At 42.7% G+C, this 13630-nt stretch overlaps 1 non-coding gene across 1 annotated transcript; it reads left to right on the top strand.

The window, feature by feature from the left end:
- Positions 1 to 1156: 1156 nt before the first annotated feature.
- Positions 1157 to 1263, top strand: LOC138468601 (U6 spliceosomal RNA). Its single transcript, XR_011268354.1, has one exon. It is a non-coding gene; the product is annotated as a U6 spliceosomal RNA (small nuclear RNA).
- The last annotated feature ends 12367 nt before the right edge of the window (positions 1264 to 13630 follow it).

The following is a 13630-nucleotide window of genomic DNA, read 5'->3' as shown; positions in this document are numbered from 1 at the left end:
TCTTTTGCTCAGCCATCTGTGTGCTTTCCTACTGGTTCCCATACCGGTAACTCTCATTTTCTTCTGTCCGCTTTTGTTTTCCTTATCGCTCTCTAGGTACTACTGCCTATTTGTTTCATCCGGCGTTCCACGCCTGCCTTTGCTCCAATTCTCTCTCTCTCACAAGCCTGCCGTCTAGTTTCACTGGTCCTAGTGTGCTTACTTACTCTGTTTATTTCGGCTGTCAGATATCTTGGACAGCCTTTCTGGCTATCCTTTACTGTCCGTGCTCTCGCGTATCTGTTAACCCTTTAACTTTCACTTGTATTCTTCGTTTCGCTACTTTCTGGCTCTCTCAGCTTTACCTACCTTTCTTGCCGGTTTCTCTTCCAGTTTTCCTTCTTAGTGGCTTGCCGTGGTGGATAAAAGGGCTGGCTGTTTCCTTGCTACACAGCCCGACCACTACTGAAGCTCAAGAGTCTGTTTGCACGGGGTTGTTTGAACCTGATTACACTCCCCTGGGATTACAGACCTGACAGTTTCCAGATCTTGGCAAAGGACTTCCTATCCATCCCAGTCCTCTATTCTGTGAGACTTTTTGGATCATACCTTTGGTATACTCTTGGAGAATTCCGTTTACCTCTTCCATCCGATCAGACTCCTGTATTCTCAACAGACCATTTAATCAATTCTACCAGGGTTTTTTGGTGCTTGAAGGTTTTTTCCCTGGTTTTGGGGCGGGGACCCTGGAGTTCCCTTTGGCATGGGCTCTGGTCCCTGTCAAGGTGGCCTCTGGGGGAGCTTGATCCTATTTGCACGACAAGAAGGAGTAGAAGACAAAGGAAAAGAAGAAGGAGGGAAGGAAGACCAAGCAGAAGATGTCATTAGAGTCTATACCCAGCTCATCGGAACACAGAGGTGAGGATGGGTCTTGGGGGGGTTACATTTGAACAGGACAATTGTCTTATTTTTCCCAAAATTAAGGTAGAAAATCACCTTAGTGTGATTATTTGGGTTTTCCCCTCAGTATTATTATGACATTGCTACATCACATCCCTGCACTCTTAACACTGACCTCGAATTAAATTTTAGTGGTAGAAATCATTAAAGAATCAAGACCAGACTGGGTGATACTACATCTTAAAAATTGGTATAATCAAAAAGATGCTGTGCGAGCGTGCTCGCTTCGGCAGCACATATACTAAAATTGGAACGATACAGAGAAGATTAGCATGGCCCCTGCGCAAGGATGACATGCAAATTCGTGAAGCGTTCCATTAAAAAAGAAAACTGAAAAAAATAGATACTGTGCGAGGCAGCTGAAGCACTTAGACCATTATACTTTGACTTAAAAGAAGTAGATAGTACCTTACGGGAGCCACAACTTGTACTCTCACAGCAAAAAGTTCTCAGATAAAAAAAGAGGAGAAATCTAAAGAAGGTGACTGACATAAAGCTGCCAAAACCTTCCCTACACAAGACATATAAAGTGAAGTGTTTTGAAGAAGCTAACCAGAGGAGCTGGGAAGAGGGCCGCAAGGCCATGATGATCACTTTCATTATGTGACGGAGCATACTAAATCCTGCAGAAATAGGAGCTAAGGGCAAACCCCATACTGGACTGTGAACATTAATCAAGATCGGAAAAGGTTTTCGATTATTGGAACATCATACACCTAATCTCTGGATTCAAATGCTGATTCTAGAACTAGGAGAGAGTAGTGACGGGCTAAACAAGATCATGGAAGTATTTAATGTATACATGAATCCAGTAAAAATTAAGGAATTGGCTTTTGTGTCGAGCATCACTAGTTTGATTGATTCTGCCTGGTGTGATAGGAACAATGTATATACCATACTGTCTAGAGACTTGAATATGAGGTTTTTAAGAAATGGATATTGGACTTAAGACCAGCTCAAAATGCAGAGTGTACAAAAGAATGATAGAGCGAGTAGATGGTTTTGTGAGATGGAAGTCAGGGACATATACCTACTGAATGGACAGACAAGAGCTGACATTCCTGCCAACTCCACATGGCATGGTAACAGCTGCGAGAATATCCTTGATTACTTCTTTGTCTCACCTAATTTCCAGCAGGAGGTGATTTCACTGGTCATCACCAGAATGCCATCTAGTGATCCCTCTCCACTAACGCTATGACTAAAGAAACTGTCTCTAATAGGAAGTCAAAGCGCAAATGTAAAATTGTCAATCTCGCAGGGGAGAAATCGATTGGTCATGGACACGTAAGAAGGCTGAGACCTTACTAGACAGTGGCGCAGAGGCCAGGTAGGGGAAGAGCAGAACTTGGATTATGTCCGATTGCTAGCATCATTTGTGGTAAAACAAGGAGGTTGTAAAAAGCAAGAATATGCTCGTAAACATAGTTACCACAAAGAACTGGTAGAAGTTAGGAAACTGTACAGACATGACATAAGAGAGTTAAAGAGGCTACAAGGTGTGATGAAAGAGCAACAACTAAGGCAACGATCTAAACTGTATTAAAACTGGAGATTGGCGTTTAAACAAACGAGATCACAGTTTGAAGCTGAACTTATGTTGAAAACTCTGTGGAAAACACATTTCTGACTGACCTGGGAATTAATTAACTCCTTAGGGACGCCCCAGGAAGCAATGCAACTATCAGCAGTGGCAGAAGAAAGTTGGGTAGATCACTTCTGTAAACTGTTTATTGCCACCGTCCATTCCGAAAAGGAGCGAGCTGGTGATGATAGTAAGCCATGGTCCTGGAAGTTTGAGAAAACCGCCATCTTGACTCTCATTCTGAAATTGAGTTCCTCTAGAGCACCAGGTCCAGATGGCCTGACAAATAGCATTCTCAAACAGAACCCTGAGCAGTGGGCAGATTTTGCCCATGGATTATTTCAACAAATAATGAGAACAAGGAAGGTTCCACTCTTGTGCAAAAAGGCTGTTATTGCGCCTATTTTCAAGAACTGTGATTGATCAAATCCAAAGAACTATTGACCTACTACCCTTCTCGATATGTTGGGGAAAGATTTTGCCTCTCTAATTTTGGGCCATCTGAGGAGATGGACAAATGAGGCAGCAATTTTGGATCCCCGAAAGACGGGGTTTGTTAAGAGGGTGGGAGCATCTGTCAACCTCTTCCCTGATGAATATCCTGAAAATGCAGGCAAACAAGGAAAAAACTAAAATCTATGTAGCCTTGGTTGATCTTCAACAGGAATTCGATGTTATCAACAGGAAGAGACTGTGGAGAAAACTGGAGGCCTTTGGATGTCCCAAGCAGTTGCTACCAACCATTAGGGAGTTATACTCCAGAACATCTATGCAAGTACGTATGAATATGATGGGGGGTTTACTAGTGAAATTAAGACCCATCAAGGTCTTAAGCAGGGCTGCCCATTGGCACCAATCCTGTTAAACTTATATATGTCAGACTTGGCAGCACACCAAACTCAAGTCAGGACCTTTTCACCTAATGCAGTTCTAATACCCTGGGTCTTGTACACTGATGATTTAATCCTGATAGATAAAATTCCTATAGGACTCCAGAGAAGACTTGCGTCCCTGGAGTCCTATATCAGAATGAATGACTTTGTATTAATGCAAAAAATCAAAAGTAATCATGATAAACGCATGTGGAGGGACTCAGAAATATAAATGGCAGATAGGGAAAGAACATCTGGAAAGAATCGAAAATATCATATACCTGGGAGTATGTGTAAACCAGAGCATGGTGTAAGCACAGTGGGCTATGAATCTGAGAATAAAAGCAAAAAATCTGGCCGCGCAGGGTAAGGTACTGCACAACAGATATGGTAAATTCTCGATGATCCCGATTGTGACCTTTTATAACATGAAAGTCACACTGATTCTGACATATGGTGCTGAAGCAGGACTGAAAAAATCTTTGCGAACTATTCCGGGCAGAAGACCGGAGTGGCCCCTTGATTTTTGGAAAAAGGTATTAAATGTCTGACACACTTAAAAGTAACAACGGAAGAATAAATCACTAATACAGGAAGAGTAAAATTTAAAATGTATGAAGCTGACAGGTTTGCTACTCAGGAAAAGAGGATTTTGTGTAAGTTGATTAGAGATCATAATGGAGAAAGTAGAAGTGTAAGATCTTTGCTGAAATAGCTGGTTAAGTTTCCATGTATAAGGTTTAGGTAGCAATTTATGCGAATGTGCCTGAATCTATTTGAAACAAAGGAAGTTCCCGGAGCTCGAGACAAATCAACAAAGCCGAGCAAGCCTGTAGATAATGTGCTCAAAATTACCTGGTTGAATCTTTGAAGCGCCTAATTGTCTGTTGTACAGGTTTGACTAACCAAAGGACATTGTATAAGGGGAAAACCAGGTAAAATCTCTGACCCCAGAGGAATCGTGGAACATACTGCGATTGGGCAATCGCTTTTTTTTGGTGTGGTTACCTTTCTGAACAAAATATTTCACATGAAATGAATGTGAGATTAAGGCTGATGTTTTTAAACAGCACAGATATATGAAATGAATATTAATATTAAGAACCTGGAGAGGGTTTGAAATCTTATATCTTTTCTTTTTTTTACGTTGACTGATATATGGAAAGTTATTGGTCATTTTTAGACTGTGATAAGGATGATGGAAACAGTGGAAAATTATCAGTGGTAGAACTAGCAAAATCTGGTTTACACCAGAACTACAAAAGAGTAAGTCTATGATGTCAAAGTCCTACTATTTTTTTATTTTTTTTTTATTTGTTTTTGGTTTATGAGAAAACCTTTACAAAGAAAGAATATTAAAAGTTCCAATTTCATACAAAAAGCAGTTGTTTCCTGCGTATTTAAGAGTACAGAAAGCGAAGGAGTAAAGTGACAAAATAAAATAACAAGGCAAAATACAGGCTCAGAAACCAGGGATTTGACTAGTCAGACTGATCCCCTTGACTGGAGAGTTCAAGAACATGACTAGTCTGTTGATAGTTCCTTAAGATAGTAAGCTTCTCCAAAATGTTTACTATCTCAGCAGTTAGCAGACTTCTTGGCCAGAGATCAGTCTATCCCAAAATGCGTCCTGAACTAGGCTCTCCTCTCTAGTTACAAATCTCCCCAGTGATGATACCCTGATCGCCCATGTGCCTTCGCACTCCAGCAGCAGGTGTTTGAGGGATTGTAAATTCGGAGAGGCACAGATCTTGCAAAAGCTTATTGCCTTCTCACCCTGGTTTCTTTGGTCCAGTATTTCACCCGTGTGGGCTATATTCAGTTTGAGTCTGAGGAAATTGTTTCTGATTCTTTGGTCCGGGAATTTTTCCAGATAGCGCGGGATGGTGCCGAGCTTTCTGTCCTCTGTCAGGAATAGGTTTGGGGGGGTTAAGCCTTCTGATTCCCTCGATCGTTTTAATCCAGTCCTCCGTTTCTAATATTTTTTTGACTTTCTTAGGATTTTGTGTGAGAGTTTCTGTTGTTAATTCCAGCCTATGTAAAATGCAGGCAAACTTTTCTTCCAAGCCGAGGAGTTTTTTTGATTTTGACTTTTTTAGATGTTGATTTACGTCGAAGAAAAGGGTGGATACATTAGCTGTAATTATGTTACGATAGAGGGACAGTAGCTTCCACTCTGCACGGCAATTCAGAGAGGTCAGACCCAACTCAAATCTCAGATTAGCGAGATGAGTGCACGATGGGAGACGAAGAGAAGATTTCCACAAAGAGCCCTCAACTTTGCTCCAATCATAGTTCCACAAAAGAGGCTTTGCCTCAAGGCCGTAGAGAAGGACCGGGACAACTTTGCCTATGTAGAACTTCTTGAGGGAATTATAGAAAATTTGCAGAATCTTCCATTCAGATTTTTCATTTGTGCAATAATTTTTGATTTCTTCCCCAGAATGGAGTGTATCACCTTGTTTAAGGTAGGGTGGGCAAGAATTTCATATCCCAGGTATGTTAACTCGTCCACCCGTGGGATCGCTTTGCTGTCCAAAACCCAGTTTCTTGAGGTCACCCTTTTTTTTGCATGTTTAAAAATGAGAACCTTAGATTTAGATGGATTAATTATGAGACCGTTCAGTTTGGCATACTCGTTAAGTTTGGATAGGAGTTGTTGTAACCCTATCGCTGAACCATCCAGTAGCACCAAGTCATCTGCGTAGGCTAACCAATGGAGTTTTCTTCCATTAATTCTCGGGCAGATTAATGATGCAGATGCTAGGAAGTCTCCAATGTCTGAAAGAAACAAATTAAAGAATAATGGTGCACCCAAGCAACCTTGTCGTACTCCCTTCAGGACTTTGATTGGTTCAGATAGATTGCCTGGTTCGTCCAATCTCACTCTGATGGTAATGTTCTTGTGGAGTTCTATAAGCATTGCAAGAAGGGGTTGAATCCCCCAATTATTTAGTTTCTGCCAGAGGAGGGATCTGTCTACAAGGTCGAACGCTTTTGATAAGTCGACCCACGCCCCGTATAGTGGAGAACCTTCTTTCTCATTTGAGCTTTCGCTCAACAGGTTCAGGATTAGTCCATTAACACTGGTAGAAAGGCCTTTCCTGAAACCTGTCTGCTGAGGGGGGAAGGATGTGTCTAGAGTCTACCCATAGAGTAAGTTCTTTCAGTATTAGTACATAAATATTTTGCTGTCTATGTCCAAAAGGGCGATGGGTCGATAACACGCTGGGTTTTGCCTGTCACCCCCTTTAAAAAATGGAATAATAAGTGCGCTCTTCCATGATGGTGGGAAGACTTTATTCTTTAGAATTTCTTGAAATAAATGGAAGAGTAATTTTGCCCACAACTTTGGTCGGTTTTTAAGCACCTGATAAGTGAGGCCATTCGGACCTGCTGCCTTAGAGACAGAGGAGGATGTAATAAGGTCCTCATTTTCTTCCTCAGAGAATGTCAGCGACCAGGTTACGTTTGGGTGAGGATGATCTCTGAGTTCAGTTGCTTCAAAGTTTTTGGACAAATATTCCACCCACTTGTGCTCGGGGACTAACTTGCAGAGTGAGCTATTTTGGGCGGTTTCCAGTTGGTTTAATGCCGCCCAAAAGTTCCTGCAATTATTTGCATTGAGGAGGAAAAGCATTCTCTCCCAGTCTTCTTGACATTTTTGATGCTTGTGGTTCTTTGACCAATTCCGATACATTTGTTTAGCCTTTTTGAGCTTTTGTATACAGCTGGGCTGGTCTTCTGTTTTATTTTGTCTTATATGGCGTAATGTTTGGCGCAGTATTCTCTTCTTGTTGAATGTTTCCTCGTCGAAATTATGAAGGTGCATCTGCTTCCCTGCAGTCTTTCCTTCACTTGGCTGGCAGGTGGACCACACAAATTTCCCAAATTTTTCTGGGTGCATTTCATTTGCCCATATAACAGGAGGAACTGCCTCCAAAAGTTTGTTTAACTTATTTCCCCCATTACTGTATTTAACCACTTTCAATCTACCTTTGTGACCCTCCAATTCCTGTGTGATATATGGGTTGGGGGCTCTCTGAATTTTGGGGAAGAGGAGTTCCAGCCTGGCGTGGTCACTCCCCCCTTCCCAATCCAGAGTAAGACTGGGACAAAGTAGGGTAAGAGATGATGAAATGAAGATGTAGTCTAAGGTTGATTGCAGAGCCCCTTGACGCCAGGTTGGTCCAGCCACTTCCACAGACCTACTTTTTTCATTCATCATGTCCAGGTCCCATGACTGGAAAAAATCCCACCATTGCTTCCCTTTCCGTATAGTACTTTGTTTAGTTTGGCCGAACCTCACATTCCCTGAATTAATACAGTCAGTATTCAGGTCCTCTGCAATGATGATCTGTGCTCCCTCATATTTGCTCTTAGCCGTTGACAGTAGGAGGTGTAGGGATTCTATGAAGTCATGGAGTTTTGACCTAGCAGGGTTCCAGTAGACATTAACCAGGATTAGGGTAAGCCGAGAATCCTTCGGTCCTATCTCTGCTTTGCAGGCTTGAATGCCCACCATGTTGTTGCATAGTGGAACGATTTCTTTGACAGTAGAATTTTTGGTTGCTATTAAGAGGCCGCCTGCTGGTCTCCCTTTCAGTTTTTGTGCGGCCTTAAGATTTTGTATTGTGAAGCCTTCTATTTCAATGGGGTTAACCAGCCATGTTTCCTGAAACAGCATGATGTCATTCTGTTGTAAAAGATTATTTTTTAGCTGCTTTTTCCTCAGGAAACTCGGGCCTCTGGTATTCCAGGAAATTAATCCGAGACCCCTTTGTCTAAAGAGTGTTCTGCTCCTCGCCTAGTTTCAGAAAGATTTGTGTGACAATTACTGGGATTTTTGCTAACAGGTTCTCATTTAATTTGGGCCCTGGTGAAACTTTGCTTTGGGGCTCTCTTGTCGCTCTGGTGGTGCCCATAGAGGAGGATGCGTCCTCCACTCCTGTCTGTTTAGGACCTGAGCGATTGCCATACCTTCCCTCCTCCTCTGATTCAAATACCCGAAGACCTTCTTTAGCTAGATCGTGTTTGTTAGTGATGAGGGCCTGTTGCGCTTTTCTAGAAGTGAGGGCTATTTCCACAAAGAATTTATCTTTTCTGATCGGAAATGAGAGGTACTCAATGTCTTCTGAGGCAAAGAGAAACAAATTGTAGTTCTTTTTAATCTCTGAAAGTAGAACTGATCTGCTCAGTGATTTTTCCTTATTTTGTTTTTCTAATCTCAGCCACACTTTTGGAATGGTAAAATTAGGCTTCACAGTTTCTTCTTTTCTTATGGGGGAGCAGTACTGTTTACTTTCCAGTTTCTCTCTGTTGTCATCCTGAGGAGAAATTGCAAGATTTATGAATTTCCCTAATCCATTCCGACAATCAACTTCCATAATTGTGGCCCTTGGTGGAGATGCTTCTTGGGCAGCTGTTAAGGGAGCAGCACTAATGAGAGCGGAGGTGAAGCCTGTTTTCCCCATCGGTTTTAAGAAAATTGGTGCTAATTTTATAGCAACTTGTTTTCCCTCCAATTTACCCACATTTGTTTTTCCCCTATTCAATTTTTGTTTCAAAAATATTGGGGCAATTTTGATGTTTGTATGGGATGATTTTTGATTTTTGTTATTAAGGGCTGCAGATGGAGATGTTATAGGGTCCGTTTGCATACCAAAGTTTGAAGTTTGAATTTTACTAACACTGGGACCTTCCTTGCAATTTGGGCCTGCCTTTTTCTTCCCTTTTTCCCCCGGTGCGCATTTATTGGCTTGTGAAGTAAGCAAATTTGTGGTCTGAGAGGGATTGGAAAGAGGCAGAGCAGCTGTACTGGTTTCTGCTGTCTTTTCACCAGACGGAGTGGTCAGACTTTTCAGAAATGTGTTCTTTCCTGTTTTTTTAGGAACATTATTTCGCTGGTTCTTTGATTTCTTCGTATTTTTGTCATGTAAAGTAAAGGGAGTGGTTTCTTTGGACCTGCCCCCTTTTTTCCTTTTTTTCAACTTTTTGCTTTTGGTTTTCAAAGTTTCTACTGGACTCTGGCTCACAATGCCGGTCAGTTGATCTTGTGTATTATCTCCGTCAGTTTTTTGGGCGCTATCGCCAGTGTCTTCAATGATGTCAATGTCGACATTTGCCAGTCTTCGAAATTCTTCCAGAATAGAGTCTGAAAGCGGGGTGTCGTCAAAGCAATCTTTTTCACCCTCCCCTGTTGGAATCTCATTCTGGTTTTGTGAGTTTTGTATTTCCGAAGGGATCTTCTTTAAGAGTTCTTGAGTTGTAACACTGCTTTTTGCTCCCTCTTTCAGTAGATTATGGATTTGGGCAATGTCTAACCCTTGTTTGACACCCTCAATTGGGGTTTCTTTCAGAATTGGAATCAAAATTGCATTCATGATGTTGTTAGTGGCAACCAGTGCTGATTCATTCTTCGAGATTTCATGTGGCATCTCCAAGAGGAGACCCGCTTGTGTCTGTACCTCTGTTTTAAGAAGGTCAAATACCGAGACCAAGGAATTTAGAACAAAGCTCAAAGCTGCCAAGGGACTTTCTCCTGGTGGAAGGGATCTTTCGGGAAAGATTGCTGTTGGATCTTCCAATTGGTCTTGGTTGATTGGCGAGCTCGCCCTATTATCTTGATTGGTATTTACGGGCATTTGATTATTTTCTTCACTCTCTATTGATGGAGTATTTTCCAAATTCGTATTATCGTGGGAGGGTGGCTGCCAGATGGAATCAATAATGTCAACCAGGTTGTTGGTACTCTTGTTTCTTTTTCTGCAGAAGTGGTCATTAATTCTGCTCTGAATCTTTCGTGTCGTCAGGGTATACTCCAACCCTCGTTTCCAACCTTTCTGGATATGGAGGTTTGGGAACGACCCCTCAGGGGTTTGCTGACTCTCTGTATTACTGAGAGTGTAGTTCGTAGCACATACCGGCTGAGCTATAGCAGGGTCGAGAGTGGTAGATGCCCCCTGCCCAGCCTCGCTCCCAGCCTCGAGATATGACCCATCCTGTCCAGCCATATCTTCCTCAAGAGGTGAACTCCGTAATCTCATTATGGGCCTTAGACAAAGACAGATGCTTATACCAATTAATGGAGTAGCCTTTGAATTTGTTTACCTTTTTGGTGCAGCCCCAGTGCGCCAAACAGTCGCTTAACAGTCCCTGGGCTTTACTCCTACCGGGCTTAACGCCGCAAGGGTGGTAGCCTTCCTCCTTTGAAGCGGCCCGTAGTCACGTGACCGGGTCATGTGTCCCTCTCGCCCCGCCTTCTCCAGGAAGCGCGATGTAGCGACGCCGGCAAGAGCCCAATGATGCTCGCAGTGCCAGGCACACAGAAGTCAGCCTCTGCACAGAAAAAGTTCACCTTGCAGAGCACGTAGCACACAGTACGGGTGGCAGCCTTCCTCCTTTGAAGCGACCCGTAGTCACATGACCGGGTCACGTGTCCCTCTCCCCCCGCCTCCTCCAGGAAGCGCGATGTAGCGACGCCGGCAAGAGCCCAATGATGCTCGCAGTGCCAGGCACACAGAAGTCAGCCTCTGCACAGAAATATTTCACCTTGCAGAGCACGTAGCACACAGTACGGGGGGCAGCCTTCCTCCTTTGAAGCGGCCCGTAGTCACGTGACCGGTTCACGTGTCCCTCTCGCCCCGCCTCCTCCAGGAAGCGCGATGTAGCAACGCCGGCAAGAGCCCAATGATGCTTGCAGTGCCAGGCACACAGAAGTCAGCCTCTGCACGGAAAAAGTTCACCTTGCACTATATTTGGAGAAAAGAAACCTAGGTGAGCGTCTGGCTACATATAAGGCAACCGCAAAAGCCTATAAATTAGCGAATGTGCTGGCAAAAAAAACCTTTCACAACACATGAACAACAAACGCTAAGTCCAATGTCAAAATATTATTTAAAATTCTTAAAGAGAACGAAACCGTTACACACCCAGAGCTCACACAATAAAAACATACAGGATGCTATGCTCAATAAGCCCTCCACTATCAGGGATAGCATAGCCCAAAAAAAAGGCTACACATCAGAATAATACATGTAAGGGTTCTTTCGAAAGATGTCCTTCCGTTCTTCAATTTCACTTCAACCGTATATCAGTGCAGGATCTGACTCTTGTTATAGAACAACTCAGAGCTACTTGCAATTTTGTTAATGCTTCCTTCTTAGAAGGCCAAGTACTTTATAACATTAAACAAGCATGGGTATAGCCAATCTTGAAAAAAACAGGCCTTGTTTCCATGCGTATGCTCCTAGACCTGTCAGCCACATTCGATCTGGTAGATCATGCGATTTTGGCTGACAGGCTAGGGGAAATAGCTAATTTGTCAGTCTTCTTGTAGCAGTCTTCTTATTGGGTCCAACAAGAACATCATTAACAGACTCCAAGTAGTGCAGAATGGAGCAGTTAGAATAGTGGTCGGTCTCACTCGTCGCAACCACGTTTCACAAGCGAGGCGGTCCTTGCATTGGCTTCCTGTAGCCTCTCGAATTTGCTTCCGGTTATTAACAAATAACGCTGAAATGTAGACTAGGCTTAATGCCGAAGTACCATCAAGATCTGATCTCTAATAAATCTAACAGCCGCCCCATAGGTCTAGCCTTCAGAATTTAATGACCATTCCCCGAAGCAAGTCCAAGAAGATGGAAATAGATGCCTTGTCCTTGGCAGCCTCCATTGCCTGGAACGCTCTCCCCCCAGACCTTCAGGATCAAGTATTGCTTAATAGTTTCAAGAAAAAATTTAAAACATTGCTATTCTCATCCATCTCTTGCGGATTCAGGTTACCATATTGCTCATCTCCAGGATGCTTCTTTGTCTTAATGTCTGTCTGTGTCATGTTGCGCCCCAACGCCCAAGGGTCCAAGGCTGCGCAGTATAAATGTTGTAAAGTAAAATGGAATTAAACTTGTGGAAAAAATTGTTAAAGGTTTTAAAATACAAACTAATAAAACAAATAAAAAAATAGGGCATGTAATGGCAGGTTCTCCCGCAATATTCCGCCAAGGCCGAATATATATCTTGGGGAACCATAAGACCTATATTGACTATATTTTATTACATGGAGGAAGTTGGGGGCTAGTAGCTGACTTCCAAGTCATCCAACGTATTGAAAGTGACCATGACCCCCTTATCTCTTAGCCTGTTTGTGAAACCCCCTCAAGCTCTGAAGGATGGTTATATAGGTGGATCTGGGAAATCTGATACCCAAGGAGGTAGGCATAGGATTCCCTGGGAAATGTTGGTTGAAAACAACCACATCAGTAGACTGTACACTTCGTTAGTGCTGCTCCTTGAATCACTTACAGAAGAGACTGGATTTCCCTGCAGTGGTTTCTGGCAGTGGCTGGTATGTGTATTAAATCCCATTTTGACTAAACCAGGAGCAAATGTTTTCTGTCTCAAACTAGGTGGTTTGATCGGGAGTGCCATCAAAAGAAGTCTTAATTATTGTCAGTTGTGAAATCAAAAGAGTGTAGGAGTGTTGAGGAATTAAGATCAGCCAGACAAGATTATAAAACACTATTGGTGGAAAAGAGGGAGATGCTCCGCAGGAAGAAATGGGAGGAACTTCAATTAGCAACTAGAAAGAAAAATGCTTCCACCTGTTGGAAGTTGATCTCTGTGCATACTAAGTGGCTGTACAGCCTCGTTCTACCAAATATTCCAAAGGAAATGTGGCCTTCCCATTTCAGTACTGTCTACCAGGATTCTGGTGTACAACTATTGACTAACATCGAAACCATGGCATGGGAGGCCTTTATGTAACATTATGTGTTGGACAGCTCCCTAAAGGAGATGGAAGAAGCCATTCTTTCACAGAATAGGGGTAAAGCGCTAGGGTTTGATTCAATACCCGGAGAGCTCTTTAGTATGGAAGTAGGAATATGGGTATCAGTTTTACAGCATGTGTTTTTAAATATTAATCCCATCTTGTCCCTGATTCTTGGCGAGGTGAAATCATAGTCCCTGTCTTTAAGAAAGGGGACAAGGGAGACCCTCAAAATGATAGACCTATCTCCTTAATTGATGTAGCTTCTAAGGCCTATGGGAAAATCCTACTGAAGTTTGGATGTCTCAAAATATTGTACTTTCTGATTTGCAGGCAGGCTTTAGCCCGGACATTGGTCTGGTGGATCACGTTTTTAGGTTATCCTTACTTTGTGATGAATACATGAGACTCAGAAATGAAAATCTCTTTTTAGTATTCATTGACCTGCGAGCAGCTTTTGATTCA

This window comes from Ambystoma mexicanum, chromosome 4q (assembly GCF_040938575.1).
Source record: "Ambystoma mexicanum isolate Mex_15411 chromosome 4q, UKY_AmexF1_1, whole genome shotgun sequence".
NCBI lineage: Eukaryota > Metazoa > Chordata > Amphibia > Caudata > Ambystomatidae > Ambystoma > Ambystoma mexicanum.
This window is presented reverse-complemented; position numbering and strand designations above follow the sequence as displayed.